The sequence below is a fragment of the Meriones unguiculatus genome, chromosome 4, assembly GCF_030254825.1.
Source record: "Meriones unguiculatus strain TT.TT164.6M chromosome 4, Bangor_MerUng_6.1, whole genome shotgun sequence".
Lineage (NCBI taxonomy): Eukaryota > Metazoa > Chordata > Mammalia > Rodentia > Muridae > Meriones > Meriones unguiculatus.
The window spans coordinates 113,279,818-113,294,609 of NC_083352.1; the positions used below are offsets into that span (position 1 = coordinate 113,279,818).

Below are 14,792 nucleotides of genomic sequence, written 5' to 3' on the forward strand. Positions count from 1 at the left end.
GTATCCCAGCGGTAGCCCCCTCCCTCATTCCCTCCCAAGGTCCTTCTCCTCCTCCTCTTCTTCTTTTCTTCTTCTTCTTTTTCTTCTTCAGACATTGGCAATGAGATCAGGGCTCAAGCTGAGCTCACCTTAATTATTTACATCAAAGATGATTTCCAACTCAGATCACATTGCCAGGATCTGGGCTGGCATGAAGGTGGGGTTGTGCAGTTCTGCCAGCACAGTAGGATAGGGGATGGAGCTGAGCCCATCTTGCCTCATTGTGCTCTGTCAGGCCCCCAGTGAGATACCATCTCCCTCTCAGTGCCACTATGAGGGACCCAGGACTCCGCAGGGCTGGGTGAAGGGGAGCCCCCATCCATTATCTATAATAGGTGCCAGTTGATGTAGGAGTCATTCTAGATGGATACAGAGATTTGGAGAAACCCAGAGGTCTCCTCCTACGACCTGACCCAGCAGACCCAGGAGAGCCAGCAGACCCAGGAGAGCCAGGAGACTGTCTCTGCTGGCTGAGAGTTTGCAAGGTGGAAAAGAGACAGCTGTTAAAGACCCTGCTGAGAATAATTGGAAGCCCCTTCTCTGGCCAAACATGGCCACAGCATTGATGAGTCCATTTGATCTCATAATCGCTCAAGGGGTGGGTTCTCTCAGAACCCCCTTTCCACATAAGGAATGTACCTCAGGTCCTTGTTCAGGGCTTCACATGATCAGGGCCGGAGCTGAGGTGCAAGCACAAGAATTGGGCTCCAGTCTGTATTCCAGGACAGAGCGAAGCCAGCAGCCCACAGGCCGGATGTAGTTTAGTCTGCTCGCTGTGGCTCGGAGTCTAAGAATGGCGCTGCCATTTTTAAATGGGTGCCAAACAGAAAAGGGATATGTACAAAGACCATCTGCAGCTTGCAATACATAACTATTTACTACTTATCCTTCGTGGAAAGTGTGTGTCAGTCTCCCTCCAATAACCACCACATCATGCCCTGAAGCGCCCCAGGAGAGGTACCAGGAAGAATCAGAGGATGTAGACAGACTGTGTAGCCTAAGAGCTGCTGGGTAGGGACACCTGACATGTCAGTCTCACAGCTCACAGCTCAGTCCTGGGACCAGAGAGGACCCCAGGCCCAGTAAGTAACTCTATAGATCAGGCACAGGAAATAGGTCCATCCAAGGGATGCAGTCCTGGAAATCTGCCAAGAAACAAGGCTTACAAGAGGTCTGTGGGTGAAAGCATTTGGGGACAAGCCTGATAGCCTGAGTTCAAATCCAAGATCACAAGGGGGAAGGAGAAAACGCCTACCAACTATTCTCTAGCACCCTATGGGTAGCATACACACAGTGAAGATAAAATAATTAATAATACGTTTTTAAAAGAAACAAGTTTAAAGAGTAGGAGGAGAGGAGGAGGCAGAGGAGGAGAAATACTTTGCAGGCTGACATGACTGAAGGTCCACGTGTGAGAGCGTTGGCTTCAGGCGCAGCATGAGCTAGGTGCTCACAGCTGCATTTCCTCCCAGGCATGGCGCAAGTTGCCACACACAGTATAAAACAGTGTTATTTATTTCCCCCACAGTTCCCAGGAGTTAGAAGTCTGGCCATGGACTTCCCGGTCCTCTGCTCAGTGTCACAGCAGGATGAAATGGAGGCCTCGGGCTGAGAGCGGGCATGGCTGTGACTGCAGCTCCCTAGAATCCAGTTCCCTGTGGTTATAAGGAGGGCTTTCATTTCTGGGAGTCTCACATCACCCAGGCTGGCTTCAAACAATCTTGAATTCCTGCCTTACCTCCCTAACACTAGAATGACAACCATGCACCCTAACTCCTGGCCTCAAACTGTCCTGGGATCGAAGCCCAGAGTTCCACGCGTGTTTGGCAAGAACTCTACCGACTGAGTGACGGCCCAGCCCAAGATTCTGAGTTTTTGTAGTCAGTCAGGGCAATCTGCACCATGTGGCCTCCAGAAGAGGACAATTTACCCTCCCTTTAAGACCAGCTAGAGAACATTACTCTAAAAAAGTACCCGACTCCCTGAAGGCTTGTGCCTGATTAACTGGACTCAAGCAGGACAATCTTCCATCCAGTAAATTCTATTAGCTGACTTGGGAGCCAAATCCCTTTGTCTCAGCCTCATCCTGAGGTGAAACCATTATCCGCATTGTCCTGCCCACACCCAAGGGGACAGTGGAATTAGGAATCTCAGGGGGTCGCTTTAGAATCCTGTTTCCCCACTCCAAGCTGCCTGCTTTCATTCCCTGCCCATTTTGGCCTCCAGCAGCTCACCAGTCTCCTAGGAGAAGAAGCTGTCCTCCTTCAAGAGCTCAAAAGAAAATCCCTGACCTGATCCCATTGGCCCACCAACGTATCATGTGCTCATGCCTGACCAATGCCTCGTCATGCCTGTTCCAAGACACAGAATGTGTGAATTAGCCAACCCTGAGTCCCAGACCCAATGCTGGAGCATGGGGACCCAGGTGGCTTTTCATCACTGTGACAGAGCACCAGAGAAGACAACTTTAAGGAGATGGGCTTATTTTGGCTCATGGTTCCAGGGGGTTGAATCCATCATCAGACAAGGCAGCCAGAGAGGAGAGAGGCAAAGATGGGGGAGAGGGAAAGAAGGAATATGCCTGTGGCTCTGGGCTCCAACCCCCTTTTAAAGGGGCATTTCAGCTCAGAGTCCATCAAGGCAGCAGGGGTTGCTCGCAGTCAGGAAATACACAGGGACAGACAACAAGGTTCCTTTCCCCTTTCACCCCATCCTGGTTGGTGGCCTGTGGGCTGAAGTGCTCTTGCCCCGCTTAGCTGCTCATCTCTGGAAAGATCCTTAGGATACACCTAGGCGCTTTACTTGTTCCAACACCGTTGGGAGTCAAAAGAAACTGTCAGGGCTCACAGTTCTCCCACCAGGGGGGCCGGGGTTGGCAAGTGGAGAAGAGAGCATTTTCCCAGAGAAAACAGGGCCCTTCCTCTGCCATTGGAAAATCCGCTGCTGGGAAGACTTCTCTCCTACTTCCAATCCCCACCCACCACCACTACCCCGCCACACACACACACACACACACACACACACACAGGCCCATCTCACAAATGCACTCTCCCAACTATTTTCATGTCCAAACTTCCAACACTGTTCTTGCCTTTACTAAGTCATCTCCCTCCCTCCCTCCCTCCCTCCCTCTGTGTGTATGTGTGTGTGTGTGTGTGTGTGTGTGTGTGTGTTATGTGCAGGCCTATGTGTGTGATACGTGTGCTGTGTGTGCAGGGGTGTATCTGATATGCACACCCAGGCCAGAGGAGGACGGCAGGTCTCCTGATCCATCACTCTGCTTTATTCCCTTGAGAAAGGGTCTGTGAGTGAACAGACAAGCCCAACAGTCCTCCTGTCTCCGCCCTCACAGCCCTGGGGTTACAGGCGCCCACACAGCCACACCCAGTGTCTCCCATGGGTGCTGAAGTCTTTGGGCTTGAACAGCAGGGAATTTGCCCACAGAGCCAGCTCCCCACCCCCTAACTTATGCTGAAACATAAGTTCATGACAACCTAAGCTGAAACCCTCTATGTTCCTGCCTCTGAGCAGCCAGTGTCAAACACCCACTGTTTAGAGGCCAGGGCTGAGGCAAAGTTCACACCAGACCTGTGGACAGCATAGAGTCTAGCTATTGGGTTGCTCATCCCACTGGGAGAGAGATCTCTGTCCCCTCCTCCACAAGCTGCCAGGTCTCAGCTCCAGAGGAGCCTCCAAACTAAAGCGTCAAGGCTGAGAATCAAGATATTTAACCACGGGCTCTGGCCCATCATACCAGATGCAGGCTGTAAGCAGGCAAAGCCTTCTCTGGGCCAAAGGTGGAGCTGGCTGGTCAGTCACATGGCAGCATGTGGCCCGCAGGGTGGCACACCCAGGCAGCCATGAAGTATTTTCAGGAAGGTACTGCCAGGAGGCAGTTCAGCGTGAGCAAGGAGTGAGCTGCCAGCTGGGCTTCCAATCAGGGCCATCTCTCCTGTTTGTTAAATGAGGCCAGTGACATGGTTCTCCCAGACCAAGGCGCTTGCTGCTAAGCCGGAGAACCTGAGTTGGATCCCTGGTGGATCTCTCATGGTGGAAGGAGAAAATGGACTTCTGAAAGTTGCCCTCTCTTATCCACATACATAACACACACACACACACACACACACATTAAATAAACAAAACAAACAAAGAAATAACTATTTTAAGTTCAAGGGAGGCTGCCGTTGTAAGCCAGACACCATTCAGCGCGTGACTGTAGATGGTGGACACAGACCCTGTCTCATTGGCAGAAAATCAAAGTCCATGGTGACACAGAGCTGGTGAGTAACAGCTTGTGGTGCTGGAACTTCAGATACTGTCCCAAAAGACTGGGATCCCGATCATTTTCACCACCGCTTCTGTTTGCAAGCGTCACCTACCGGATATCCGTTCATTTACCAAGAATGTATGGATTACTGTGCGGGAGATGGTCTTCTGGACGCTAAACTGTACCGGTGACAGACACGGCCTCTGCCTCCGCCTGCTGCTGTCAGGGGAGGGCAACAGGACCAGTGTCCACAGGCCCCAAATAAAAACAGCCTCTCAGCCAGGTGTGGCGGCACGTGCCCTTCTTCCTGGCATTCATGAGGCAGAGGCAGGTGGATTTCTGTGAGTTCAAGGCCAGCCTGGTCTATGTAGAGACTTCCAGGCCGACTGACGGTGGAGGTGAGGGGGGATCAGATGGCGGCATAGTATAGGGAGATGACGGTATGGGGAGACACATGAAGAGTAGTCAAGAAGTGTCTGTAGGTAGAACATACAGGAGAGAGCCGTAGGGAGGTGACATCTGACCTGAACTCCGTGATGACAGACATGTACCCTGGGATGGTAGGGTGAAACTTGCAGTTTTCTAGGGAAAGGGCAGAGCAAGTGCAAAGGCCCTGAGGCAGGAGGAGAGGGCTTGAGAAACAAAGAAAAAACTACTTCTGTGGCTCTGCTAATGGGAGCAAGCTGGGAGCGATTACAGAATTACTGTTAATTTCCTTAGATGACATAATGATGGGAAGGCCATCTGGAAAAGCAGCATACCGCTCAGAGATGCCCGCTCCAGTCCTGAGGGGCGAGGGCGTCACCGTGTCTGCAGCCTCCTGCCAAGGAACCCAGAAGCAACACCACCACCAAAAAGAAGCCCACGCGGTAAACAGGATCAACTGTGGCCCAGGGTGGAGGGTTCAAATGAGTCCACCGGGTGGTCCTTCCAGAGTTTCTGTTTGATAACGTCACCGTAGAAAGAGAATCAAGAGACACGGGTAACCATTTACTAGAGAAAACAGAGGTCAGAGATTAAGGTCAGGTGTCCTCCCTGATTACCCCCCCAGCTCTATCGACCCCCCCCCCCAGCTCCTTTTTACATAGATTGTGGAGGCTAAACTCAGGCTTGCAAGGAAAGCGCTTTTCCAACCAAGGTTTCTATCTCCCTAGCCCAGTCTCCAGTCTTAAATGAGAAAAGTGAATGGGGTGGGGGAGGGGGAGACAGCGAGGGAACCACCTGCTGGTCAGGGTGGCTGAGCAGGGGTAGTTAGACTCTGTGAGCCCTCAAGCAGCATCGAGCCATTGTCCCACCATCCGTTAATCACAACCCATGAACTATAATCAAAGCTCAGGAGTGATTTTTCTGGAATTCGATCACAATACTCGATACGCTGTCCCAGAGACAGCCCTAGATCGAATAGCACTTAGGAACAAATGGATTGTGCTTTTCTTCTCAAGGAAACAAAGACCCCAGGGCTGGAGAGATGGCTCAGGGGTTAAGAACACACACCATCTTTGCAGATGACCAAAGTTGGGTTCCCAGGACCCACGTCTGTGTGGCCGCTCATAACTGCTTGTTGTAACCCCAGCTCCAGGGAACCTGGTGCCCTTGGTCAGTGTGATTTCACGCCCTCTTCTGGATGCTGAGGGCATTGCACACATGTACACACACCTACACACAGACACACAGATTTCTGTGTAGATAATTTAAAAAAAAAAAAAAAAACTTGAAAAGCAAAAGAAAAATCCCTTTGTTCTGCCTTGTCCACAGAGAGACCTCTCCTCTGCCCGGGGCCTCGTGGCTGCTTTCATTGTCACCTCCACCTGTCCTCACACTGTCCATGTTCCCGCACTTACCAGAGCCACGCAGGTGACACAGATTCACACGCTTAACCTTTCTTGTCTGTTTCTCCAGGAGAGACAATGATATAACATCAAACAATGAGTCCAGCTGTCACAATGACCTGTGGTCTTTGGAGAGTGTGTTAACTGGGGACTGTCCCCCTTTTCCCTGGTAAGAATTCACAGTAAACACCATCATTCTTTGAGATCGCTCTTGGCAATTACAGTGGTTTATAATTCTCCTCCCTCTCAAAGTGGCCCTGGATTCCTAAATGTGCACTTTTAGGCGTCAGGCGTTAGAATAAATTAGACTATACAATTACATGTAATTAAAGGGGGGAGACGGCTGTGGCGATGCAAAGATAGCTGTGTTTTGCTGAAGTAAAGCCTGCCTGTGACCGTGTGCTGGCCCAGGGAGGCCACGAGAAATACAATTAGCGTTCTGTTTTAATAGGGGCGTACAGAGCTGCTCCCATTATCACAATATCTGAAGATATATAAACAGTTTCTCCCTAATACCAGGGCATTTCTCCTGACAAGACAGCTTGGGTTCTAAGACCGAAGCAGAATTAACCACAAAATTCATATTGTTGTGCAAGATACTGGAACTTGTATTTTAAAAACCCCCGGAGAGCCCGTCTCTCCTTTGCAGCCCGGAAGTTTAATCTCTACCCAGAGAGGGGTCGAAGGCGTCTCCTGGATGGGAAAGTCACAGCCAAGTTTACATGCATTATTAAAGCCGCCTGTGCCCCCAGAGCGTGGGGCCTCAGCCAGAGCCCCCAGTCTGCAGCCCTGTGCCTTCGTTTACTGTTTCTCCTTTACACGCCAATTTGTTTGAGACATGTTAAAAGGTTGTCTTTTATAACCCTCATAAAATACCATCGACTCTGCCCAGATGCGGCCAAAAAAGAGCTTAGACAATCTGACTGTGTTTCAACCCGAGGGCCGGGATGCAGGAAGGCTCAGAAAGAGATTTTGGGGTTCCCGCCATTGCAGGAGAGTCAAGGAAGTGACAATGGAAAGGACTCCTTAGGATAAGGAGGACCCACCATGCCCTGTATAGCAAGCCACCGAGGGGCTCCTAGAGGGGAAAAGCAAGGCATGGGGGAGGGGTTGGGGGGGGAAGGGTGTTGCCTGATAGCCTCGAGCTTCCATGGCTCAACTGTTGTCCAGCTGGGCCTTTGCAGTGATGGATCTCATCAGGGGCACAACAAAGAAAGGCTGGCCTAGACCATGAGCTGAGAAAGGTGGGAGCTGGAGATCAGGTCCTGAGGACTCTGTGCAGCCCACCCAGGCTAGAGTTGAGTTGTGGAAGAGACCAGGCCTCCCCCAGGCTCGGGGATATCTGACTCATCTTCAGATAGACCACAGGAGCTTTTGAGTGGGCCAGTGGTCCTCCTCTGCCTGGAAGGAGCCTGGGCAACAGGCTGAGGCCCGGACCAGCAGGGTTAGGGGTCCACGAGGAATTACAAGAAGACCTGTGGCTGGAGACTTTGCAGGCCCTCCCTCCAGGTGTGTTTAGTTGATGAGTGATTTCCTGAGCCACACCTGCACACGCACTTGTCCTTAAGCTCTAGCCCCTCGCCAGTAAAGAAAGAGAAGGGGTCCCGTGCTGACTTCGCAGTCTTGGCCTTAGATCTGTCCGTTGCAACAGCAGAAAGAAAAAATATAAGTGAAACCACGTGAAGCCCTCTTCCTCCAGTGCCCAGTCCCCTCAGGGTGACTGCAAACTGCCCTCTTTCCTGGAATTTCTGGTGGACACACCCATCTGCAGACAGCCACCCCTCTGAAGTGCAAGGGCGTGGTCATACTGTGGTTCTCGAACTGACTTTCTGGTGTAAATCCCCAAACTTCTCATTCTCCAGCACCTCAAAGCAAACAGGATACAGGTCCCATCCCTGAGCCCCCCTCCCTCTCCTGCCCCCAGACTCCCCTGGGGTCCTGTTAGGGAATCACTGCTGCGCTGGGGTCCAAAGTTGGGTCCAAAGCCAGGCGAAGCCTCACAGGGTTGGGGGAGGGGGAGGGGACAGGGAAGGGAACTGGAGGACAACACAGGGACTGAAAACCACCCGCCCCTCCACGTCCGGCAATGGACAAGTCCCTAATCTTTCTGAGCAATCTTTGTTCTCTAACGGTTGTGAACATATATTTCATGCGATGGCCAGATGCAGACACTCTTCAGATAGCCACGGAACCTGCCGGAGCATCGGTGGGGTTCAAGGTGAGCCATGTTGTAAATATGGAATTACATGTGGCAGAGAGAGAGAGAGAGAGAAAAAAAAGAATACAAAAAGATCACCTTGATGCTTCGTCGTTGTTTTTCGAGGCCTCTGAGGCAGTCTCACCCTATGGTCAGTTTTGGTGACCCTCCTGCCTCAGCCTTCAGAGTGCTGGGGTCACAGGTGTGAGTCACCATAATAATACTGTCTCAGCTGACTGTACAAAGAATTGTCTGTGACTTCAAAACTGATCACACCTGCTCGTCTGCCCATTTTACCTTTCTGTTTTCTAAGATTTTTTTTTTTCCTGTTTGTTTGTTTGTTTGGTTGGTTGGTTGGTTTTTCAAGACAGGGTTTCTCTGTATAGCGTTGGCTGTCCTGGATACCTTTGTAGACCAGGCTGGCCTCAAACTGGATGAGATCCACCCGCCTCTGCCTTCCTAAGGGTTGGGATTACAGGCGTGCCCCGCCACCACCACCAGGCCCAGCTCTTTTGTTGTTGTTGTTGTTGTTGTTGTTGTTTAACTAGGGTCTCCTGGACTTCCAGCTGATCTCAGACTGAGCAGAGGAGGGTGACCTTGAATTTCTGACCAATCTGCCGCTGCCTCTTGAGTGCTGGGATTGCAGGTGTGCGCCACCACGCTACCTTTGTTTCTTGTTTTGATTTTTTTTTTTCTTGTTTTAATTTTTTAAATTCTCTAGCGGCAGTTCTCAGAATCCCTCCATTACAGGAGCGGTCTGACAGGCCCAGGAATCCACTGATCAGAGCTGCGGGGAGCATGACCCCTTCCTGGCTATCCATCTGGGGACAGCCCTGCAGGGGTGCTGCCCCTCCTGACCCAACAATAACCCTGGGAAAAGGAGGATGTCCCCTGGCTTGGAAAAGCAGCTTCAGAAAGTACGGAGGTGTCAGCAGCCTCCAAACCAGTCAAGACGATCCATTTGAATTTTAGATGAACACCAAAGCTCTGATTTTAGTTCCTCTTCCTGGGTCGGGGAAAGGAGGACTTTGAAAATAAGTGCAGCCTGGATATAACTCAGATGGAGCCTCAGCTATAACTCCGGAGCTCGGCCTCCGGTGTTCAGATCCTGATCCAATTGTCTGACCTTGGGCCAATAACTTAACCGCTGTCTCGGTTTCAGTATCTATAAATGGACGAACACCATGGAGGACTTTCAGGGTTACATTTCCCTCCGAGCCCAGAGCTGTTGCACCGCAGGGTCGATCATCCCTTAGCACAAACAGCTTTCCTTTCTCAATCTACTGGAGAGCTCTGTGGTGGCTCTTCACCCACCCCAGGCAGCCAGGGCCCCTCAGGCCTCCGGCGGCTTCGGGACGGCAGAAACCGCGCAGACAGCACCACCTGGAGACGATTTTCCCTTTTACCAGGGGAACCGGCCTCTCCTTTCTTTCCCACTCCCGGCCCATGTCTGGGCAACGCTTCTGCTTTCGCTTGTGCTCAAGTTAATTTCTCAGAGAGCTTCGGAGGCGCGTGGGCAGATCCCGAGCGCGTGGGCAGTTCCTCCTGCGATCTAGCTTGGGGATCGGCCCGAGCCGGCGTCTCCAATGGCAAGTGTGTGCGTGTGTGTTTAGAGGCGAGCGCGGGGCTTTCAGCAGAGGCAGCCGGGTGTTTGCAAACCAGGGCGAGCCCCTGTGAAAGCGGATAAAAGAAAACATTTATTAACGTGTCATTACGAGGGGCAGCGCCGGGCCGAGGCTGTCGCACGCCTCAGGGAACACTTGGCTCCTCGCTGCTGGGAGGGAGGAGGACGAGAAAGCGGAAAGAGGCTGGGTTCTCCGCGCGCCAGCTCCGGGGCCTGATCCATGGCCCTCGCGACTTCGCGCCGGTGTCTGCTGGACTAGGAGATGCGTCCCCGGGCCGAGCGGCACACACGCGCGCACACACGCACGCGCGGTCCCGGCTCGCCGGCAGCTCCCTGCTCAGCGCACATCGGTTTCAACTCCGCGCCCGGGGCGAGCGGGAGCGGGTGCGGGTGAGTGCGCCCGGGGCCCGCGAGGGTGCGCGCTCGGCGGCGGGAGCGCGGCCGGCCACCGGCTCCGCAGGCAGCAGGCCGGGAGCCGCCGGGACTTCGGGCCGGGGCGCGGGGCGGCCGTGGAGCCGGAGGTGAGGCGCGATGGCCGAATCGCGGGGTCCCCGGCGGGGTGCGAGGAGGCCGGGTTCTGGGTTGTGGCGCGCGCGGAGGCCGGGGCGGGGCGGAGCAGAAGCCGGGATGCCGCGGCGGCGGCGGCGGCGGGAGCAGCGGCAACACGGAGTCCCCTGCGCCCCGCGGCTCGGCCCGGCTGCGGCAGAGGCACGGTAAGGCCGCGGGGGCCGTGCGGTGAGCGGGGCGCCGGGCCGGGCCCGGATCGCGGATTCCGGGGCGAGCACGGCTCAGGTGAGCCCAGCCGGTCCCTGCAGCCCGGCCCCGGGAGGGTGGCACCCAGAGGCTTCGGCACCGGCCGGCCTCGGGGGACCGACCGGTTTGACCCTGTCTGCAAGGCTTGGCGGCTTGGGGAGGACTTCCCGCGCCCCTGTGGCTCCCGGGGAAAGGCGCCTGGCCCCGCGGGCTGCAGGAGCGTGTCCCGGTTGACCCCTCGGGGTTTAGACCCAGAGGGCCAGCTAGAAGGCAGACCACGTGTGGCTTGTCCGGGCAGGACCCGAGCAAGCGGGGACTGGGAACTCGCGGAAAGGAGGACAAATGAAATCGGAAAACTTCTCCCGCGCCAGGTCAGAATCCATCGCCCTGCAGACCTGCGTCCGCCCCGCCGCGGGCTCCCGAAGCCGGGGGGCGGAAGGGGGGACGCTGCAGCGGGGACTGCCACTTCATTTAGAGTAGTAGTTCATTCATTCATTCGACAAGCGTTTATGGAGCTCTGAACGTGCCAGGCACGGAGTGTCACCCAGGGAAGCGTGGATGGCAGTATGAGTCCCTGCGAGGGCGGCTGGTGGCGAGAGGAGGCTCAGAGTCGGCAGATGGAAGGAGCCACCCGCTTTTCAGTGGCCTCTGCCTGGAGGGGACCCAGAGAGCCCTGTCGCCCCACACCCCACAGGGTAGGATGCGCTGCACAGAGCGTGTCTGTGGGGACCCCCGCCCCCCTTCCTGAAAGTTCTGAGCCGCCCCACCCCTTCAGGACCGGCTCTCCTGCAGCTTGTTTTAATCACTTTTTGAGTTAAAAAGTCAATATTTAATTAACCAAGTAATTACATTCAGCTTACATTTGAATCTGGATATTTGCTGTGTCTGTGGGGACGCCCGCCCTCTCCCCTCTCCATCTGTCCCTGCTCTTTTTCCCACGGTGCACCCCCAGGCTACTCTGGAGGTGACAGAGAGCAGGTGACACTGGCTTTCACCGGGGACACCCTGGGTTTTCTCTCTCCGCTGAAATTGTTCACCTCTCAGCGTTGACCCAGCCCAGCTCCTAGCCCAGAGGGGGATCTACTCAGATACAACCGTTGGTTAAAAGGGGGTGGGAGCTCCCTGAAGACCCCTCCCCACCCAGATGCTCCACCCAGCCTGGCTGGTCCCCAGGGAAATCAAAACAACCTGTTTCTGTGTGGACTAGTGTTGAAATCAGCAGTTTGCTGAGGGTTGGTGCTGGCTTGGCCCATGGCGTGTTGGACCCGCCGTCTCAGCCCTGGCAGAGGGCACTGTGGCTTTGGACTTTGTGTAACCCTCTTGAGGGTTTTTTATTTGAATTTATGGCATTTTTTTGAAACCTTAATAGCATGTTGGGTTTTCAGACTTAAGCGTGGAAGGATGCTGAGTCAAGGCTGAGGGAGCAGCTGCGGGCACCCATGTGCAGCCTGTGTGCCTGCGAGTGTCCCGGGTCCACACAGGCTTGCACACAGGCTTGTTCAGGGACCCCCATCCCGTGTGCGATTTCACACCTGATGTTCCAAATCCCTTTTGACTTGGGAACTGAGTCCCTCTCCTGTGTCTGGCTTTGGTGGCTTCTGGCCCCTGGGTCATCGGGGGAGATTATCACACAGTCATTATCTATTTGTAAGAGTCTGCATTCTCTGAAGGCCTGAGGCCCTTCCTGCCTTTCTGACCAGTTCAAAGAAGGTTCCCCTTCACCTCAAAGATAAGGGGCAGGAAGTGTTGTTCGGGTCAGGCCCTTAGCCGTAATAAGTCACATGTCTACACAAATCCTCCCAGAGCCCAGCCCCTCTTCCTCTAGGAACTTGGTTTCCAAAGGCGACGTTGGTGAGAAAGACCTGACCAGTGGGACAGTAAAGCTGTGGAAGTTAGAAGCCGGTCTTAATCCTTTCCCTTCTCCAAGAACCTCTGCTGTTTTGAGTAGGTCTGGGGAGGTGTCCTGGTTTGTATTGTTGGGTTTTTTTGTTTGTTTGTTTGTTTTGGGTTTTTTTGTTTGTTTTTTTTTTCCCCTTCTGTGTTCCCCATTGTTCGTCTCCCTCTTCCTGGTCTAGATGCAAAGGTTCTCTCAAATGTGGCCATTGAGGGGTGGGGGTGGGGGGGTGGAGCATGCTGAGATTAGGATTTTACAAAGCACAGGGAACAAGGTAGGGCACTGTAGGAGTGAGACCCCCTTGTGGCTGGTGATGGATTGGCCTCAGAGGGGCTCCCAGGCACTTGGTTTCAGGTTAGGCTCTGTGTGTCGGTGGACAGGAAAGTGAGCCTTTCCACAGTGACCTGCCAGCCAGGACAGTCTGGCTAGGGCCAGCCGCAGGGGCTGGCCTGGTGGGGACCCCAGCAGATGCCCATGATCCAGCCGGCTTCAAGGCGCTATCTAATTGGGAGATCATTAAGATCATTATAATTAATTGGCATCCTGATAAATGGCATGATTGCCTAATTGGGGTGGTTGCTAGGGAACTAGACCTCACTTGGAGCCTAGAGGGGAAGAGGCAGTGGCTGGCTGCAGTTGGGCGCTGGGGTTACAGACCCTGCAGTTCATGGGCAGGAAGCCAGAACTGTATCACCACATCTGCTGGCAGCTGCTGAGTGCAGTTGCAGATGGAATGTGGGTTAGGGGTGTTTTCTTAGAAGGGCTACAATCAGGACCCTTTCTCTCGAGAGCTGTTGAAAAGGAGGCTCTGAAATCAATGGGAGGCAAAGGAAAAATGCCCAATTCCTCTCACAGCTCTCTCCCCCCACACCCTAAGGCAGCCCTGGCACCAGGCACCACCGGATCGGGGCTCAGCATTTGCCGTAGACGCCATTCTTCCGTCTCTGCTCTGCCCTCTGCCTCTGTGCCTTCCTCAGCACTAAAGCTGCAGTCTCTGGCAGCCCCAGGCTGGGTGTCTAAGACAGCCGGTCTGCCTGGCCACCTGCCCGGCAATGACATGGGGGCGTGTGACTCAACCGTTCTGTGCCTCTGCGTTCTCATCCAACAAGTGTTGAGGGTCAGTCCTCACTCCCTCCCCTAGGCTGTGGACCGGAGTGAGATCATCAGCCCCAAATGCTTAGTTAGCACCAGTCCCAGTTGAACCTGGGCTGTTATCCTAATGGAGATGCCCAGACGATGCCACCAGGTGGCTGCCCTCTCACCCCTGAGGTCACAGCCCCAGAGCAGAAGCCAGTCTCTTTGCAGTGACAGTACCCCCTAAGCCCCCAGCTGCCCTCCCACTGACCTGTGTGTGCTGGCTGAGGTAGAAAGTGAATGACAGGGCATGACTGTTGGGGCCCACAAGCGGGGCGTCTCCTGGAAAAAAGTAAGCCTTGGGAAGCAAGGAGGCACCTGTAATGGCAGCCACGGTCCACGTCCTGGCTGAGGTGAGAGCCACAGGGCCCACCACCCCACCCTCCCCTTTCCAGAGGGTCCTTGGAAACCAGAACCTAACTTAGCTGCTTCAGTAGCTAAAGCTGCAGCCTGGCTTTGTTTTGGGGCTTTCTAAGGGCTAAATTTACCTGTCCCTCCATGGTGGAAGTCCTCTTAAAGTGTTCGTTTAGAAGAAAAAAAAAAGTCCTAGAGAGGGAGCAGGGTACCCTGCCTGTGTTCAAGTCAGCAAAAGGCTTGGGAGGAGGGCCTTGCCTACCTGTGGCGATGGCGGTATGTAGAGGGTGCTCTAGATGAGAACAGAGATACGGAGCATACCCTTGCCTTGAACACGACAACCCTCTCGGTATTGTACAGGTCCTGTGACTACACGATCCTACTACCACTCGGGGCCCAGTGCCAAAAGGGCTCAAGTACCTCATGGGTCCCAGTACAGCTCTCAATACCTCAGAGGCCCTGATATCTCGTGGGTCCCAGTACAGCAAAAGTCAGATGGACTCCTGTCAACAAGAGCCAGGTGCTGCCTGAGGACATAGCCCAGCAAAATAGAACCTGACCAAGCAGTGAACAAGGCCATGGTCAAGGCCGTTCGTAACAGGCTCCCAAAACAGTAATGAAACACAAGACACCTTCACAAGTGCCAAGTCGGTGAGGCAAGATGGTCCAGAGGAGACCTCTGAGCCATGGCCTGAGGTGTA

The 14,792-nt window shown here is 54.0% G+C and overlaps 1 protein-coding gene across 9 annotated transcripts in view; it reads left to right on the forward strand.

Annotated features, from left to right (window-relative positions):
• The first annotated feature begins 9,740 nt into the window (after window positions 1–9,740).
• The window catches only part of Sulf2 (sulfatase 2), a 73,447-nt gene continuing 68,395 nt past the window's right edge, over window positions 9,741–14,792 (forward strand). The window contains exon 1 of one of the 9 annotated variants that reach the window (XM_021637995.2): window positions 9,741–9,921. The gene's annotated coding sequence lies outside the window, so the exon portion shown is untranslated. The other 8 variants (XM_060382816.1, XM_021637987.2, XM_021637970.2 and 5 more) reach the window with 8 other exon arrangements.